Raw genomic sequence first — 19,416 nt, 5'->3', positions numbered from 1 at the left:
GAGCATATGAGCCAGAAAACCAAAACAATACAGTTAACAGCTCTGAAGAACTTAATATCAAGCATAAACATAAAAACACAATGCTCATACAAAAGAAAACATTTAAAAATATAGCACGCTAGTGGTGTGCCAAAAAATTCATACTGCAATATATCGTTGCACATTCATCCCTAATACTGTGTCCAATATTCCAACCGCATCCACATCCTGAACGACATACTTTGCAAATACTTAGTTTAGTTTTTATACTTAGTTAAGTACGTATGCTTCCTGTGTGAAATAAAAAAAAACAACTTCACTGGCTTGATCTGCTACTCTGCTGCTTCATAGCACCATAGACTATCTAAAGGAAGTGGACATAGTCATCGTGATGTCACACCCATTGGTTTGTGGACTGCCGTTTGGAAAAAGTGAGTTTGGCTGATAGGGCGCCGCCATGTTGAGTTTCTGCAACCAGGAAGTGCCCGGAAGTAAATGTATTCACCAGAGAAAGTGAATAGCTGACTCCGGATACGCTTTTTCAACGGCGCTGGTTAAATTTACACAGTGCCGTGGGTACGAGTCACTCTAGCCTGATTGACAGGTCGCCATGGTAACGACTTGTCAATCAGTAGGTGAAGAAAGGGCAGCACAATGCTGTGTCGTTGAACAGTTATAAATATGATGCACCAATTAGGCTTAGGTGGTATAAAGCAATTTGTATTTTCAGCAAAAAATCATTAAATTCAGTAAATTTGCATTTGTATGTGCCTTTTACAAAGGAATGTTTATCATATTAATTTTTCACATTTGCTCTGTAGTTCTGTAGTTTTAATTTATTAATTTACAGACTGAAAAACGTGCTACGGAATTGTGCGGTTTTCCAACAGTTTGGATATGCAGTAAATAAAGAGACATTCACAGGCATTTTGTATTCGTAGTTGGACAGATATCGTGAGGTATCATTAGCGAGGCTTATCTAGCGATAGTGTTGTAATACTCGAGACCGGTCTTGGTCTTGAGACGGGTCTTAGGACCACTTTTTGATGGTCTTGGTCTCGTCTCGGACTCGACCACATTTGTACTCGATCTTGTCTCGGTCTCGGACATTAAGGACTCGGGATTTTATTTCAAGACCAGTCGAGACCATAACTTTGGGAATATCAATAAATTACTTTTGCCATTGTCTCATTTATTTGTTAACATCCTAACTTTGATTGGATGTGAAACATATTGCTTCAAATGCAACCAATAACCCTAATTAAAAATGTGTTGTTACCCTTAACGACTGTCACTCCTCCTCGCGATGGTAAGCATGGAAAAGGAGTGTTGAATAAAGACGTTTATGTTGATTTCAGCTCTTAGTGTTTATATATGGGTGATTTAATGGGAATGTGGATCTTTCAGATCAATTTGTTTTTTCTCGGTATGTCATGTTATGTGGAGAACTGGTCTTGGTCTTGACTCGGTCTCAGCCCCTAAAAGTCTTGGTCTTGTCTCGGTCTCAATAAACTCTGGTCTTGGTCTTGACTTGGTCTCAGTTTGGGCAGTCTGGACTACAACACTATCTAGCGATATATTGATTCTCACAGAATTGCTGTATCGCAATATTATCGTTATCGTGAGCCATGTGTCGTGGATCATAATATAAGGTACCCTGCGATTCCCACCCCTAAAGTACACTATTGGAGTAAAGAAAAAAAATGGGGTTTTATGTTGTTTGAAACAGTCAACAGGCCCAACTGATCTATTGGGAGGCGGGACATCGAAATAACTTTTCAACATTTTTACAGCTTTAACCATGTGGAGTCAAATCAGAGAATAGTTATGGGTCGTTTTCATATGGATTGTTTTAGCATGAAGCCTGTTGGATTACAGCAGTGGTTCCATCATACAGTAAATTATGTTTCCTGGACTGAGTTGAGACATTGTATTATATGTGTATGTTTGCCGGAGAAAGGAAGGTGATTGCAGCTGAGTAGATGGCTGACATCTGCTCTTGTCTGTCTGGAGAGACACTCAGCTTCTCAAGAAGACCCTCTCCTCCTGGGCCAATCAAAACCAAGAGCAAATCCTCTTCCTAAGTCAATTGCACAATCATGCGGAAGGACAACAGTTCCTCATCGGTCAATTACCCAGTCAAAGAGAGTACTTGTTCTTCTTGTGTAAACTTTTTCAATCACAAGGAGGAACAGCTGCTCTTCCAGGGTTTAATTTCTCAATCGAAGGCAGGTATGACTGCTTTGTGAGACAGAACGCCAGTGACACCTGAGATTGTCTCTCCCACTCTAAACCACTCACAGCTAAATTAAGCAGCCAATAAATACCGATTGAGATAATTGGGTAGAATAGAGTACATTTAGGCATGGTCAGCAAGACAACCAGACCCAAATAACTACAATATTTAACACAAAAAGTTTCCATTTTGAAATTCATGTAATTTAGTTTATGTAACAGGCTGAAAGGTTCAGGCTGTTGCAGGGAGACAATGGTGGAAATGTGAGTCAGAGTTGTAGGGAGGAGTTTGTTGTGTAGGACCAATGTTAGGAAGTAAAGTCTTGGGTGTCACTGGAGTCACTTGTAGGGATCCTGTCCATGATGTTGTTAAATACTGTACCTAGTATACCAGTCAAAACCTAAACCACACTGCCAACCACCTTAAATGTCATTTTGGGAGTTATTGGTAATGGCCCTATTCTGTCGCTTAGGTGAGGGCGTGTTGGAAAAAGTCCTGTCTGGCCACATATTATCAAGTCTCATAAAAGCAGTGACAGGTGATTTTACTTTTTAAACCAAGTGACTCATTAACTGGATTTTTTTCCCTTTCATTCTGTACAAAATAAGCTAGTTTGATTTGTTAAAATAAAAGGTTTGGATCAAAACAGAAAGTAGCATAATGTGGGAAAATGGGTTATTTTTCATGGTGGAATGGTAAGGTGTAGAAGAGGGAGTTACAACAATGGGTTTTAAATTAGTTAATGTCAGACTTTGAGTAAGATGAATGGAAATGCATTAGTGCTGTGTTTATTAATGGTTTGGAACAAAGGGGTTGGAAAGTTGCTGTGCAGCATAACATTTGGGTTTTATTTCTCTCCTGCACAGATATCTGCCTTTTCTCCTTTTCTCGTCTATTAACCATTTTACTAAAATATATCAGTTTGTCATATGTTTTGATTTTTTTTGGAGGAGGCAGCTTTTAAACCGTTACATTGCAAATTATGCCTTTATTCATTTATTAGGCTTATAACTAACACTGTTTTGACACATATTTTACAATTTAATTTGAAATGGATTTTTTTAAACTTACTATTTGTTTATGTGAAAGGGGTCGTTAGCAGTGACAAACTCACAGAAACTCATACTTTGCTGTGGAAATTTTTCTTATTTTAGCTCATAATTTTGGCTTTACAACAGATTTACCTATTTTTATACTCAGTGCTCTTACAAACCTTTTTTCCAACAAGCTTTGATAACCTCAGGGTACGAAACCTGCACCAAGCAGCAGACAGACAGGGTTAGGGACTAGCTCATGAAGAAAGTGGAACAGTATTCCCTAAAGGAGTTTGGAGACCAAACCAGAGCTAAATGAGAGGCAGTATTGGACTCATCAGGTGGAAACCAGCACAAGTCTCTGAAAATCTAGTGTTTCTCTGTGTTTGATGCGTGTGTGAATATAAGTAGATAACTGTTTGCTAACACTTTTGCCATAACAACTTTATACGGTCATAATGTTTCAGATATATTTTCAGCTTTCCTCTTCCCCCAAGTGCCTGCAAAAATAAATTAATACAACTCCAAAGAAAGAAATGTTTAAAATTAAAAGACAAAAGAGATTAAAAAGAATAAAATCAAGGTAATCATAGGGCGTCTGACTAGGACAAGACAAAAAAATCATCAAACTATTGTGATTATAAATTTTGACCTTTACCACCCACTAGGTGCAGAAACTTTTACATGGTGCAGAGAAATCTAACAGTTGTACCGTCCATCTCTTTGTCGTGTACACATCATCACTCCACTCTAACTTTGCCCTTCTCTTTCCCACTGTATACTCCCTCTCCACTTTCTCTTCCAGCTTTCCAGCCACAATGTTTTGTCTTCATGCAACAGTTTGTTGCCTATATGTCTCTGTTTATCCATGGCTCAGGCAGCACATATCTAAATCTCCATCTCCTCGCTGGCTCCCCTCCTCTCTTCCCCTTTCAAACAGCTCTCTTCACCTCATTTCTACCCCGGCAAATATATAACTTTGGCTCTGGTTCTATTCCTTTATCCTCCTCCCGTTCCTTTCTTTTGTACTCTTTCAAGAAGCAACATAGAAGATTTTTTAAGTTTGATCTCTGTGTGATGTGAAGTAGCGTTGCCTTATCACAGCATGAATCTATCATCTTCTCTCTCACTGCTTTTCTTTACTCTTCCTTGCCAGGTACTTCGATTTACAACATCCAGTCTAAGAGCCCTTACTCTGTTTGACTTATGGAATAGTAAGCAGTCTGCCGCCACACTCACATACACACTCGAAGGGTTTCTCAGAGGAGTAAAGCTTTGTTCTAGAGGCTTTGACTGTGGTACTTTGCCTTTAGACGCCACTGTGAATGTTGTTTGCGTTCTGTCCTCTGTCACTCAGCAGCTATTTCCTGTCTTTTCATGTAGCTTTTCAGCATCTCACTGTCACTGTAGCACTCTTCAGACCCAATGCAGTGAAACACATCCTTAGAATAAATCCAGTGACCTTCCAGTTATCAGAAAATATTGCCACAGAAAGGGTATAAATGCACACTGATGTGAGTAGACAGGTTTCAGCTGAAAATCCTCTACTGCTGTAGGTGTGTTTGGCACATTGATCACATTTGGCACAAATTATCTGTGTCGGATACTTACAGATATGTGCTAAGTAATTATTAGAATTACAGCATCACACAAAAGTGAGTACACCCTTCACATTTTTGTAAATATTTGATTATATCTTTTCATGTGACAACACTGAAGAAATGACACTTTGCTGCAATGTAAAGTAGTGAGTACAACTTGTATAACAGTGTAAATTTGCTGTCCCCTCAAAATAACACACAGTATCACTACAGGTGCTGGTCATATAATTAGAATATCATCAAAAAGTTGATTTATTTCAGTAATTCCATTCAAAAAGTGAAACTTGTATAATGTATACATTCATTCCACACAGACTGATATATTTCCAGTTTTCATTCCTTTTAATCTTGATGATTATAACTGACAACTAATGAAAACCCCCAAATCAGTATCTCTGCAAATTAGAATATTGTGAAAAGGTTCAATATTGAAGACACCTGGTGCTAATTAACTCAAAACACCTGCAAAGGCCTTTAAATGGTCTCTCAGTCTAGTTCTGTAGGCTACACAATCATGGGGAAGACTGCTGACTTCAAAAGACGACCATTGACACCTTGCACAAGGAGGGCAAGACACAAAAGGTCATTGCTAAAGAGGCTGGCTGTTCACAGAGCTCTGTGTCCAAGCACATTAATAGAGAGGCGAAGGGAAGGAAAAGATGTGGGAGAAAAAAGTGTACAAGCAACAGGGATAACCGCACCCTGGAGAGGATTGTGAAACAAAACCCATTCAAAAATGTGGGGGAGATTCACAAAGAGTGGACTGCAGCTGAAGTCAGTGCTTCAAAAACCACCACGCACAGACGTATGCAAGACATGGGTTTCAGCTGTCGCATTCCTTGTGTCAAGCCACTCTTGAACAAGACACAGCGTCAGAAGCGTCTCGCCTGGGCTAAAGACAAAAAGGACTGGACTGCTGCTGAGTGGTCCAAAGTTATGTTCTCTGATGAAAGTAAATTTTGCATTTCCTTTGGTTTCAAGTTTTAGAGCACTTCATGCTTCCTGCTGCTGACCAACTTTATGGAGATGCAGATTTCATTTTTCAACAGGACTTGGCACCTGCACACAGTGCCAAAGCTACCAGTACCTGGTTTAAGGACCATGGTATCCCTGTTCTTAATTGGCCAGAAACTCGCCTGACCTTAACCCTATAGAAAATCTATGGGGTATTGTGAAGAGGAAGATGCGATACGCCAGACCCAACAATGCAGAAGAGCTGAAGGCCACTATCAGAGCAACCTGGGCTCTCATAACACCTGAGCAGTGCCACAGATTGATGGACTCCATGCCACGCCGCATTGCTGCAGTAATTCAGGCAAAAGGAGCCCCAACTAAGTACTGAGTGCTGTACATGCTCATACTTTTCATGTTCATACTTTTCAGTTGGCCAACATTTCTAAAAATCCAGTTTTTTGTGTTGGTCTTAAACAATATTCTAATTTTAATTTTAATGTTTTAATCACAGTTAAATGAAATAAACATTTGAAATATATCAGTCTGTGTGTAATGAATGAATACAATATCCAAGTTTCACTTTTTGAATGGAATTACTGAAATAAATCCACTTTTTGATGATATTCTAATCATATGACCAGCACCTGTATGTGTTGTAGTCAAGACCGCCCAAACCGAGACCAAGTCAAGACCAAGACCAGAGTTTATCGAGAACAAAACAACACCAAGACTTTCAGGGGCTGAGACCAAGTCGAGACCAAGACCAAGGGAGGACGAGACCGAGTCAAGACCAAGACCAGTTCCCCACATTACATGACACACAATAAAATGTGAAACGAGATCATAGGTACTTCACAAATTGATCTGAAAGATCCACATACCCATTAAAACACCCACATATAAACAGTAGGAGCTGAAATCAACGTAAGCATCTTTATTCAACACTCCTTTTCCATGCTTACCATTGCAGGAAGGGGTCGTTAGCGGTAACAACACATTCAGTAAAGGTTATTGGTTGCATTTGAGGCGATACGTTTTACATCCAATCATAGTTAGGGTGTTAACAAATAAATCAGCCTCCCACCCACTCCATGACTTTCTGCTCAAACACAGGAGCACTTTCAGTGCAAGACTTATTTCCCCAAAATGCACCACAGAGCGCCACAAGAAGTCATTCCTGCCTGTGGCCATCAAACTTTATAACTCCTCCCTTTAAGTGTCTGACACATTAAACTAGACCTCATTACCTATTTTCTGTCCTATATTACCTGTTTATTAATTAATGTGCAATATTCTCTGTTGCTATTTATTCACTAGTCCTTTTTGGTTCACCATAATTCTTAATAATGTAAATATTGTACATACCCACACACCTTTGTATTTGTCTTTATTTTATATATTTATACTATTATATTTATATACTCTTTATCTACCTTTGACAAGTGCAACTGTGACAAAAGAATTTCCCCTCGGGGATCAATAAAGTATTTCTGATTCTGATATTGTTAACCCTTAGCACCCTATTGACACAATTTGCTCTCCTACATAAATAAATTTCAACATAACATCATACACAGATTTTCAACTTTACTTACACCTTCTGAGGAAATCAATTTATGCTATATTTTTTGTATTGTTTTGTCTCTTCAAAATAGTGTCCAATTTTCTTAAAGCAATAGCAATGCTTTTTATGTTTTGAAATCCTATGAGAATCAAATTATGGTGACCTGTGAGGAAATTTGGAGTTTGTATTGGGGTTCTATCACTAAAACAAAACCAGGGGACTGCACTGTATCTTTAGGGGAGATCATAAGATTTGAGAAGTTAAACTGAGCAATAACAAAGTAAACTAAAACCATCGGATTCACACACACATTAACCAAGTTTACCAAGCAGCCAAACCAAGCAGGTTGGAAATCTATTCAATCATGGTTTTATTCACCATCCATTGTTTGGAGGAGCGGAGCGAATCAATAATTTTGTGATTGTAACAGGCCTGAGGGATGGGAAGATAAGAATCTTCTCAGATAATGAGCCGCTACTCAACGCTGCCGGGCAACAAATTACAACAATGCACACATTACACACTGCTGCGCACACACACACACACACACACACTGCTGAACTGAGCATAAAGGGAGCGTATGAGGACACCGGATGTGCAGGCATTGTTTCACATGCTTTCATCTGATCAACTTGCATTTTACATGGAGAGATCATTGAGGAGGGATTCTCATTAATAATGATCTCAAGCGACAAACAAATAAACAACCAAATACATATATAATATACAAATAATAATGCTAATAATAGAAGGAAATTACTATAAGACTGTTTGAAAGCATTAAATAACAGGATAAAGAAATCATCATGTGAAAGAAATGGATAAAAGAATACAGCACTTTAATATGTAAAGGAAATTTAATAAACTAAATAATAAACAAAAGAAACACATTGTTTTGACCCTGAGGCTAAATTGCGATCCACCTTTAAAACTATAATATCTGGACATTTTACTTGTGCTGCTAAACTTCCCAGTGCATCCCCTTAAACAATGTAAGAATGGCTCCAAGCTATCTTCTAGACTGTAACACCGTTCTCTTCTTACCTTTAATGGATCTTTTTTTTCCCCCCAAATGTTGCTATCTGAATTCCTTTTTTTTTTTTTTTTTCCTTTTTATGATTGGTCGAAATCACAACTTTTCTGTTTGTACAATATATTTGAAGGGAAGAATACCTGCACCCCATCATGACCATGATGACAAACTATGTGGCTATAGGTTTGGGCAAGGCCCCCTAGTTCGAATTAAAGTAAAATATTACAGCATAATATTATATTTTAGATGATAGTGCGCTTTCAATTTTGTAGCAACAGCTTAGGGAAGGGCCTTTTCCTGTTGCGACATGACTGATAAATAATAGATAAGCTATTTCAAATTAAAACACTCAATATACAGACCATTGCAGTAAATTGACCATGTAAATCCACAAGACTGTCAAGCTGCAAACAAGTAAACAAACAAATATATACACAATGCAAATAATAATAGTATTTGTTACTAACATACACAATTTTCACCACTTTATCACACACTGTCTTGAGTACACACACACACACCTACACAGATGCATGATCAGCTCTTGTTGCACTGGTCTGATGGGGCTGACTCTCTAATGCCTCTATCCTGTATACTTAAGCTCTATGGCAATCTGCAATAGTGCTGTGCTGGCTTGTTTATTGGCAAAACAGTTGGCTTCTCTCACTCTGCTCTTGAATTCCTCTCTTCTCTCGCTCTCTCTCTTCCACTCACACCATCGTTCTGCCTTTCTCGCTCTCCCTGTCTCTCTCAGAATATTTGTTTATCCCAACATTATTGACTTCTCCCTCTCTGCCAGCTTTCCCTCTCGGACGCCGATAGCTCAGCCACAGACGCCGCTGGTTTTTCATTTCCACAGCTGGCACACTGTACTGAAAGGGAGCCCAACAGGATCAGCGCTATGCCTAGATGTATGAATTAGTCAGCCTGACACACACACACAGCTTTATGTTGGTGTGCTCCAGATAGTAATCGATCAGAGATTGATTGACCGGCTCCTTGTTAAAAAGATCCCGAGATGAGGCCTGCAGGCTGGCTGGTAAAGTTGCTGACGCCGCTATCACGCACAAACACGGTGTTAGTCTACACGCACACTCACAAATACTCACGCTCAGTTGATGAGTTGTATATATTGGCGAGCTGAGGCCATTGTTAATGAGATGGGGCCTTGTTGTGTTGAATATTGCCGGGCTCTGCAGCTTTACACCCAGGTTTCACTGGCACTGAGGGAGAAGGAAGGAGGGAAGGACAAAAACAAAAGAGAGAGAGACAGATGGAGAGGAGATGATGATGCATGATTAAACAAAAAATCTTATGAACAGGGAAACACCAGTAAGAGATGTTCAAATGTCTTGAAAGTAGCTTTCAGTTACTCCACAGTGTTCATCTTGCATTGTTAAAGGTGTATGCTGAAATTTTGAGAAACATGCTGGTTTGTTTGAGTTAGAAGAAATAAGCTGATTGTTTTCAGTAATAATAATAATAATCTTTATTTGTAGAGCACTTTTCAAAAACAAGTTACAAAATGCTTTAACAAGTGTAAAGACAATAATACAAAAACAATACAAGATAAAAGCAAGAAAACATTGAAAAGACTAAAATACACGTTGAAGATAAATATAAAATAAGCAAAATAGAATACAATAAAAGGGATAAAAAAAAGAAGGGACTTAAAAGAGTTCACTGACTCAGCTGACCTGATTTCCTCAGGCGGGCTGTTCCAGAGGCTCAGGGCCCTGAAAGCAAAGGCTCTGTCCCCTTTAGTTTTCAGTCGAGATTCTGGAACAGACAGCAGACCTCTGCCTGAGGATCTCAAGGTACGTGCTGGTGCGTATGGGACTAAAAGGTCAGAAATATAACAAGGCGAGAGGCCATGAAGAGCTTTAAAAGTGATTAATAAAATTTTAAAGTCAATTCTAAAACATACTGGGAGCCATTGTAATGAAGCTAAAATAGGGGTAATGTGGTCATATTTCTTTGTTCTGGTTAAAAGCCTGGCAGCTGAGTTCTGGACAGTCTGGAGTCAATCAATAGATTTTTGGGATAAACAAGTGAAAAGGCTGTTGCAATAATCCAGGCGTGATGAGATGAAGGCGTGTAAAATGGTCTCAGTGTCCTTAAAAGTTAACATAGATCGAATTTTTGCTATAATTGAACAAGCTTTGTGGTGTGCTGCTCAAAATTTAAATTACTATCAAACCAAACAACAAGGTTCTTTGCCACAGGCTTAATGTGATTTACTAGGGAACCAGCAGATGACAGTATTTGATTTGCCATCTGCTGGGACCCGATGACCAGGATTTCTGTTTTGTCTGAGTTCAGCTGGAGGAAATTATTTGACATCCATTTTTTAACTTCACAAAGGCAGTTGTTAAGTGAACTCAGCATTCCAGGGTCTGTGGATCTGACGGGCAAGTAAATTTGTGTGTCATCAGCATAAATATGAAAAGAAATGCCATGTTTATGGTAATATGTCCAAGGGGAAGCAGATACAAGGAAAACAAAATGGGTCCTAAGACCGACCCCTGAGGCGCACCATATTTAACTGGACAGAACGAAGAGACATAGTTGTTTACAGACATGCAAAACTTCCTATTTGACAGGTAGGATGAAAACCATTCTAGGGCAGTAACAGAGATCCCCACCCAGCGCCTCAGTCTGTCTAACATGATGTTGTGATCAATGGTGTCAAAAGCAGCGCTAAGGTCCAGGAGTACCAGGACTGAGCACATGCCTTCATCAGCAGACATTAAAAGGTCATTGGTGACTTTAAGCAGGGCAGTCTCAGTGCTGTGGTACTTCCTAAAACCAGACTGAAACTTTTCAAATAATTTGTTATTTTCCAGTACAGTGAGCAGCTGTTTGGACACAATTCTTTCTAGAATCTTTGCAATAAAAGGCAGTTTTGAAATTGGTCTAAAATTTTGATGGAGGGAGGGATCTAAACCAGGTTTCTTTATAGGTGGGTTCACGCAAGCCGTTTTAAAATAATCAGGGACACAACCAGTAGATAGAGAGCTGTTAAAAACAGAAATCAAATGGGGCCCAACAGAATCCATTACTTTCAATAAAAACTTTGTAGGTATTACATCAAGTGGGCTGGAGGACACTCTCATTTGTGATACTGTTTTTAAAAGCTCAGACAAGTTGATGGGATGAAACTGGTTAAAACTCTCTTGTTGCTGGTGAGGGACCTCTGAGTAAGAGGCAGTGGGTAATAGAGGCTCTGATTGACACCAACTTATTAAAATAAGATAAAAACAATTCACAATCATCATTACTTCCAGCTTGATCCACAGTCACAGAAACCTGGGATTGTATTTATGTAAATGCTCCGTACTTGTATAGCGCCTTTCTAGTCACAATCATCATTACTTCCAGCTTGATCCACAGTCACAGAAACCTGGGATTGTATTTATGTAAATGCTCCGTACTTGTATAGCGCCGTTTTAGTCTTTTCGACCGCTTTTACACTACATCTGCATTCACCAGTCATACACATTCATACACTGAGCCTAAGTGCTCAAACGGAAACTAACATTCACACTGGCGGAACAGCCGCCAAATCGGGGTTCAGTATCTTGCCCAAGGACACTTCGACACGCAACCAGGGGGAGCCAGGGATTGAACCTTCCGATTAACGGCCAACCCGCTCTACCTCCTGAGCCACAGCCGCCCCATGTGTAGTAATGAGTTCAGAAAAATAGTGTACATGTACAGTAGTACACAGACTAAACCAAAAATGTTTAACCAAAGTAAGTATAAACAATTGGCTCTGGTGAAAACTCAAATGTGCCATCAAATGTGCAATGCAGCAAATTCAAAACTCACTTACGAGATTTGAGATTAAATCTTTCATTGGTATTTTAATGTAGTTCATGGGAAGAGGGTGTGGTAATAAAACAAAACGAGAATCCTCAGGGATAACATGGCCACACTAAAAACATAAAGTAAGTCCAACCATACAAAAATACAGAAAAGTAAAATAAATAAATTAAGCACAGTTGAACAAATAGAATTGTTGTTCTAGTTCAAATACTTGTCATCCTTTTTTGAAAAAGGGAGCAAAAGGTAAAAGATGGTGAGCAAAGATTTTTTCCCTGTCTTTGTAACTTCGGAGATCTTGTCCTCATTGTGAAGCCGACAGCTTGGTGTACATTGCTTACTGTGACTGTAGTACTTTCTTACTAGATACAACCTGTAAATGAATATACGTGAATAGCTGGAAGGTGCATTTTTCATATTTTGATGAAAGCCAGCAGTACACTGTATGCATAGAAATTAAATTAATGAAACAAATGATTTCGCATGCAAAAATGACATTAAAGACAGCAAACGTATTTCCAAATATGTGAATGATGGTGAGAATTTTATTATAGATTCATATCCTGGTCTTCAAAACATCATCTGCCCCCTGAAACATGAACTTGCAGGAGGAGATATATAGATCAAAAATGTATGTATGCAAACTCTACAAAAAAATCATAAAAGTGGGGAAATGTGCGGTCACATGTTATTATGACTTCCTTAATGTATAGCGACGGGGGTAAAAAGGACAAGGTTTGGTTTAGAAATAATAAAGCAAAAAACTGGAGTTTCTATTAAGTATTGAAATGTGTAATCATCTGATCAGAAATCAGGTGTGTGCTCTTAACACAGAGTCTTCACTGTGAGTCATAAAACAGGTCTATCTGTTTTGTTTTGTGGCTAAAACATTAAATACTGTTTAAACAAAGAAGGACGCAAGATGTGCTGGTTCTTTCCTAGTCTACATCACCACCTCATTTGATTTACCATTAGCTCATTTACTGCCACATGTATGACTACTTCACTGAGTTCATTGTGTCCACCCGTTTATTCACTTGCACGAGGCATAAAGTAGTTTCAAAGTGAATAAAATCATGTTTGACAGTGAGTTAGGCCAGAATGATTAAACATCTCCTCACATTACTACATTATGAAGATGTAATGATCTCATTAACACAAGGTTTGCTTGTGTGGTTGTCAGCTCACTACAATCCAATCAGAGCCGCTCTCCTTGACCTCGGTGTCGACAACGTCAGTCAGCCTGTCCCGGCTGGGTCACTTTGTCAACGCAGTCTAATTGGACACAGGGCAGGAAGTGCCAGTCAGCTGGCCTGTCAGCTGAGGAGTGTAATTGGTGTATAAGACGGTTGCCAGCCAGCCAACCAGAGAGGTCAGAGATAATGATTATGCGCCGCATAGCTGGTACAGGTGGGAATTGATGAACGTTAATATGATATTTGATGAGTTTGTGGATGGGAGGGGCTGTGATCAGAAAGTAACAAGAACTACACACACACGACACTCACCATCCACATAAACACTAGTACAGTTACTCACACTCATGCAATCAGTCACACACAGAGACGCACACTGGAGCCCCTCTAGGGGCCGGGTAGACAGATGGGAGGTTGATGCTAATGGGACACACGGCTAAATAGACTAAATGGACGGGATAAACACTGTTCCCAAGGAAACCAAAGGACTGTGTGTGTGTGTGTGTGTGTGTGTGTGAAAAAGAGAGAGAGAGAGACAGAGTAAAACAACAAAAAGAGAGAAGGGTAATGCATGTACTTTGTGATTGGGGCCTGGCAGTGTTTCACACTAGTGTGCTCATTGTGGAATGTTTGTGTGTGTGTGCATGTGACTTCTGTGTGTGTTCGTGTGAGACTGTGGTCAAAGGGATGTACGGTTGTTTAAATCTTGTAAATCAGGCTGTCAAGGCAATAATAAGAACCACCTACACTTTTCTCCACTGGCAGACACATTTATATACACACACCGACATGAGCCTGATCTCTTGAAAAGTTCATACTCTGATACAAAAATAAATGCTCTTTGCTCCACTCACAGCTCCCAAAATTCACAAGAGTTTAAACTTAGAGTTATAGATATTGACTAATTTAGAGAGCAGCCAAGATGTGCATCCAGTTTGAAAACCAACAAGGCCAATCACAGCCCAGCTAGTAGTGCGTTTGTCCAATCAGGTCTAAAAAGACTATATTTAATTTATAATCTCTATAATTTATTAAAGAGTTGTTGTCTAATAGTCTGGCCTTTGATCTCACATCCCTTATTGTCTAGCTTGCTTTCGCCATCGCATTGGTAGGCAAAATCGCTACATATAGCATAGCTATCGCAAAATGTCACAGCAGCTGAGTGTCCGGAGTTTCTTTAGAAAGCCCAATAATTGTGATGTGGTTTGATAAACGAGGTGAAAAAAGAGGAATTGATGCGGTGCAGGGTGAAGGACAAGCAAGTAATACTGATAACGTTTATCAGCCAGCGGCAGCAAATGTTCCGAGGGAGGCAAGTGGCAGCAAGGAGGTAAAAATCATTCATCTGCTTCGTGTGATGACATGACAAGTGTCTCTGTTCGTCTTTTCTCTCTGTGCCCTTAGAAATGCATAATCTGTAAATTCTGTACATGAAACTTGTGAAACTTGTGAGTGTAACCTGAGAGTTAGAAGTGCCAGGTACAGCAGATTAACTCCAGCTGCTGGACCTTTTATCAGACTTTTGAAGAAACGGGATGGAGAGACGAGCTGAGGATACAAACACACACACAGTCTAGTTATCCTCAGGGGTCTTTTGTTCTGTGTGTGTGTGTTGGCCTGTGGAGAATGGGAATGGATGATGGCTGTCTGAGCAGGCCAATGATGAGGGCTAATGTGATGGGTTATAATGGATGACCCCTGAAAACGGCCCTCTTTTTTTTTCCTTCCTGCGCTCGCCTCTCTCTCTCTCGCTCTGTCTTCATGTCTCTCTCCCTCTGTTAGCGGGTGGTGATTTAGTGGACGAGGTCACCACGCTGCTTAACACTGCAGCACTACGTTTGAAGCATAGAGGGATGGACAGAGAGAGAGAATCAGAAACATTTCACTAGCCTATTTTTTCTCGCCCTCCATATCTATTTTTGAATGTTTATTCTGGTCAAATTCACATCAATTATTCAGATTTAGATACATCTGCCAACACTGCTACACATGTATTGAATGATCCATTTTCACAGTTTTATCTCTGTCAGCATTGGCCTTTTGCTTTTTGAAGGATAGGTTCAGGCCATCTTAATACGGTAGTTACATGTGTTATGTACATTAGAAGGGTAATTGGTCACTGTAGGCATTTCTCCTCAACATATCGCATGTATTGATAAATGTTTTGTGTCTACATACACAAGACTGAGGAAAACCTCTGTATAAACACTTAATGGTATTACTACTGTGTGAAGAAATACAATGGGATTTTAACCTTTACTGCACTTTTACTATCTAGGACAGTCACTCATGTGGGGAAAGAGCAGTGTTTTCAGTGTTTCTGGAAATGTGGTTTTATTGTATTTTAATCCCATGATTCTTCTTAAGCAGATACAGTCCCCTCCAAAAGTATTGGAACGGTAAAGCAAATCCTTTTGTTTTTGTTGTTCACTGAAGACATTTGGGTTTAAGATCAAAAGATGAGTATGAGACAAGAGTTCAGAATTTCAGCTTTTATTTTCTGGTATTCACATCTAGATGTGTTAAATTACTTAGGACATACCACCGTTTGTATTAGACCACAGCATTCTTAGGTGAGAAAAAGTAAAGGAACAAATAATCTTCAAGTAGATAACATTTAGTATTTGGTGGCATAACCCTTGCTTGCGACCCATCAGCATCACCAAACTGTTGCATTCTTCATTTGTGATGCTATTCCAGGCTTTTACCGCAGCTTCTTTCAGTTCTTGTTTGTTTCGGGTGTTTCTCCCTTCAGTCTCCTCTGAAGGAGGTGAAATGCAGCTCTACTGGGTTAAGGTCAGCTGATTGACTTGGCCAGTCTTTCCACTTTTCCACTTTTTCCCCCTGATGAAGTCCTTTGTTTTGTTGTGTGCTTTGGCTGATTGTCCTGCTGCTTGATAAGCTTCCTCCCCATTAGTTTCAATGCATTTCTCTTGTAAATTGGCAGACAAAATGTTTCTGTCCACTTCTGAATTCATTCTGCTGCGACCATCATCAGTTACATCATCAATAAATATTAATGAGCCTGTTCCAGAAGCAGCCATGCACGCCCAGGCCCTGACATTACCTCCAGCATGCTTCACAGAGGAGCTCGTATGCTTCGGATCATAAGCAGTTCCTTTCTTTCTCCACACTTTGGCCTTTCCGTCTCTTTGCTAGAGATTAATCTTGGTCTCATCAGTCCATAACTTTTGCAGCTCATCTCTGTACTTCTTAGCAAATTTCACTCTGGCCTTCCTGCTGATGAGTGGTTTGCATCTTGTGGTGTGGCCTCTAGATTTCTGCTCTCTGAGTCTTCTTCCAACAGTGGATTGTGATACTTTCACCCTGCACTGTGGAGGTCGTTGCTGATGTCACTTACTGATGTTTTGGGGGTTTTCTTCACAGCTCTCACCATATTTCTGTCCTCAACTACTGTTGTTTTCCTTGGCCGACCTGTTTGACATCTGTTGCTCAGTACACCAGTAGATTCTTTCTTTTTCAGGACGTTACAAATTGTTGTGCTTGCTCTGCCCAATGTTTGTCCAATGGCTCTGGTCGATTTTCCTTCTTTTCTCAGCTTGACAGTGGCTTGCTTTTCTCCCATAGACAGCTCTCTGGTCTTCATGTTGGTTTATCTTCTTTAACAGGAAATGCAGTCTTTACAGGTTTGAACCGAGGATGAAAACTTAGACTAGTCATGCAGAGCTGTTTAATGTTTGGACAATCAGCCTAAAAGGCAACACCTGGGCAACAACAAACATCTGTCAGTCACAAGTTCCAATAGTTTTGTTCACTTGAAAAATGTGTGGGTTCAAACAAACGGTGATTTGACCTAAGCTGTTAGAAGGAAATGAGAGCTGAAATTCTGAACTCTTGTCTCATACTCATCTTTTGATCTTAAACCCAAATGTCTTCAGTGAACAACAAAAGCAAAGGAATTTGCCTTACCGTTCCAAGACTTTAGGAGGGGATGGTATGGTAGAAATTTTCTGGCAATGGTGGAAATAGAGAACTCTCCACCTCAGATGTTATGAATGACTTTTGAAAATGTTCAGGTTGTCAAATTGTACATATGAGCATTTCACAGTTTTGTTTGTCACAAACCCGAATGATTTGGCCTATTTTTCTTCTGTTTGATCTGGAATGTTTCAGTTTCTGTGTTGTCTTTTCTCCATTTCTTTCTCTCCCCAGCCGAAGTGTTAGCAGTAATTGCCAGGCAGTTAGCTGTGAATGGGACTTATTGGTCATAATACAAGAGTGTGGCAGCCTTGTTCAGAGTAACAGCTACAAGCCATACGATCTATAAGCCCTTTCTGTCTCTCTTTGTCTCTCTGGCCCTCTAATTAGCTTTCCAAATCAATGGGGATTTATTCTGCCACCCTGCCAGGATGTGCAGAAGATGTTCTCTTACGACGTCTCCGTATCTGTACTTGTCTTGTGAGATCTTGGTCCATGGTGTTGCATGCAGAACTATCGCATCCTATTACAAAGACTCAAATATTGAAGGAACCATTCTAAGCTGGTTTAAGTCTTATTCATCAGATTGATCTCAGTTCATACATGTTAACGATAAATGCCAAAAAAAATTTTAAGGACTGCCTTTTTTTCACCTAAGTAATATTGCAAAAATAAGGAACATTCTCCAACATTTTGACACAGGATGTGCCTGATTTTTGCAATTTTACGTAGGTGAAATAATCCAGCCTAGAAGTAATGCAAGACTTCCCGAGATATACAGAACTCCTCTTTGTTCCCCCTTGAATCTGTTGATAAACAAGATAAACCTTGACATTTTTGGTTGTCTGTCTGTATCTTTCTGCCGTCAAGAATGTCTCCCCTCGTCCTGACCTTGAAAATCCAGCTCTTATAAAGTCCAGCATCACATAAGCACCACTCCAATCACTTATCAGTATTTTTCCAAGACCTTGAAGAACCAATGGTTTTGCAAGTTTCCCATTAACTGCAGACCACATACAATTTACCTCAAAGCTGAATCTTTTGTAAACTATGCTGTTGTGTTATAGATTATTGGATATATTTTTCCCACCATCCCGGGCTTCAGACAGTTCACTATAAAGATGCTCGAATGATGTATCCCATCACACTGAACAACAAGACAGCATACATTTTTGTTGTATCGTCATTGTTATGAGGTAATGCAGTACAGACCATTCACATCACCTTCATTCAATTGCACTGTCCCATAATGTTAATGTAGCACTGACAAACAAAGCATGTATTTGAAAATATATACACTGCTCAAAAAAATAAAGGGAACACTCAATAACACATCCTAGATCTGAATGAATGAAATAATCTCATTAAATACTCCTTTCTTTACATAGTTGAATGTGCTGACAACAAAATCACACAAAAATTACCAATGGAAATCAAATTTATCAACCCATGGAGGTCTGGATTTGGAGTCAGGGGCCCAGTCCATAGCATCAATGCCGTCCTCTTGCAGGAACTGCTGACACACTCCAGTCTAGTGTTGTCTTGCATTAGGAGGAACCCAGAGCCAACCGCACTAGCATATGGTCTCACAAGGGGTCTGAGGATCTCATCTCAGTACCTAATGGCAGTCAGGCTACCTCTGGCGAGCACATGGAGGGCTGTGCGGCCCCACAAAGAAATGCCACCCCACACCATTACTGATCCACCGCCAAGTCTCCAGACTCTGTCACATGTGCTCAGTGTGAACCTGCTTTCATCTGTGAAGAGCACAGGGCGCCAGTGGTGAATTTGCCAATCTTGGTGTTCTCTGGCAAATGCCAAACGTCCTGCACGGTGTTGGGCTGTAAGCACAACGCCCACCTGTGGATGTCGGGCCCTCATACCACCCTCATGGAGTCTGTTTCTGACCGTTTGAGCAGACACATGCACATTTGTGGCCTGCTGGAGGTCATTTTGCAGGGCTCTGGCAGCTGCTCTGGACGCTACGCTGACAGACACAGCAAACCTTCTTGCCACAGCTCGCACTGATGTGCCATCCTGGATGAGCTGCACTAC

The 19,416-nt window shown here is 40.0% G+C and overlaps 1 protein-coding gene across 1 annotated transcript in view; it reads left to right on the top strand.

Moving 5' to 3' along the window:
• LOC119913070 (attractin-like protein 1) overlaps positions 1-19,416 on the top strand; it is a 162,280-nt gene that overhangs the window by 85,287 nt on the left and 57,577 nt on the right. The window lies entirely within an intron of this gene.

This window comes from Micropterus salmoides, unplaced genomic scaffold, assembly GCF_014851395.1.
Source record: "Micropterus salmoides isolate LMB-PRFRI ecotype aquatic unplaced genomic scaffold, ASM1485139v1 Ms_hic_scaffold_2, whole genome shotgun sequence".
NCBI classification, from domain to species: Eukaryota; Metazoa; Chordata; class Actinopteri; order Centrarchiformes; family Centrarchidae; genus Micropterus; species Micropterus salmoides.
Note: the sequence above shows the minus strand (reverse complement) of the source record. Positions and strands in the feature narration are given on the sequence as shown.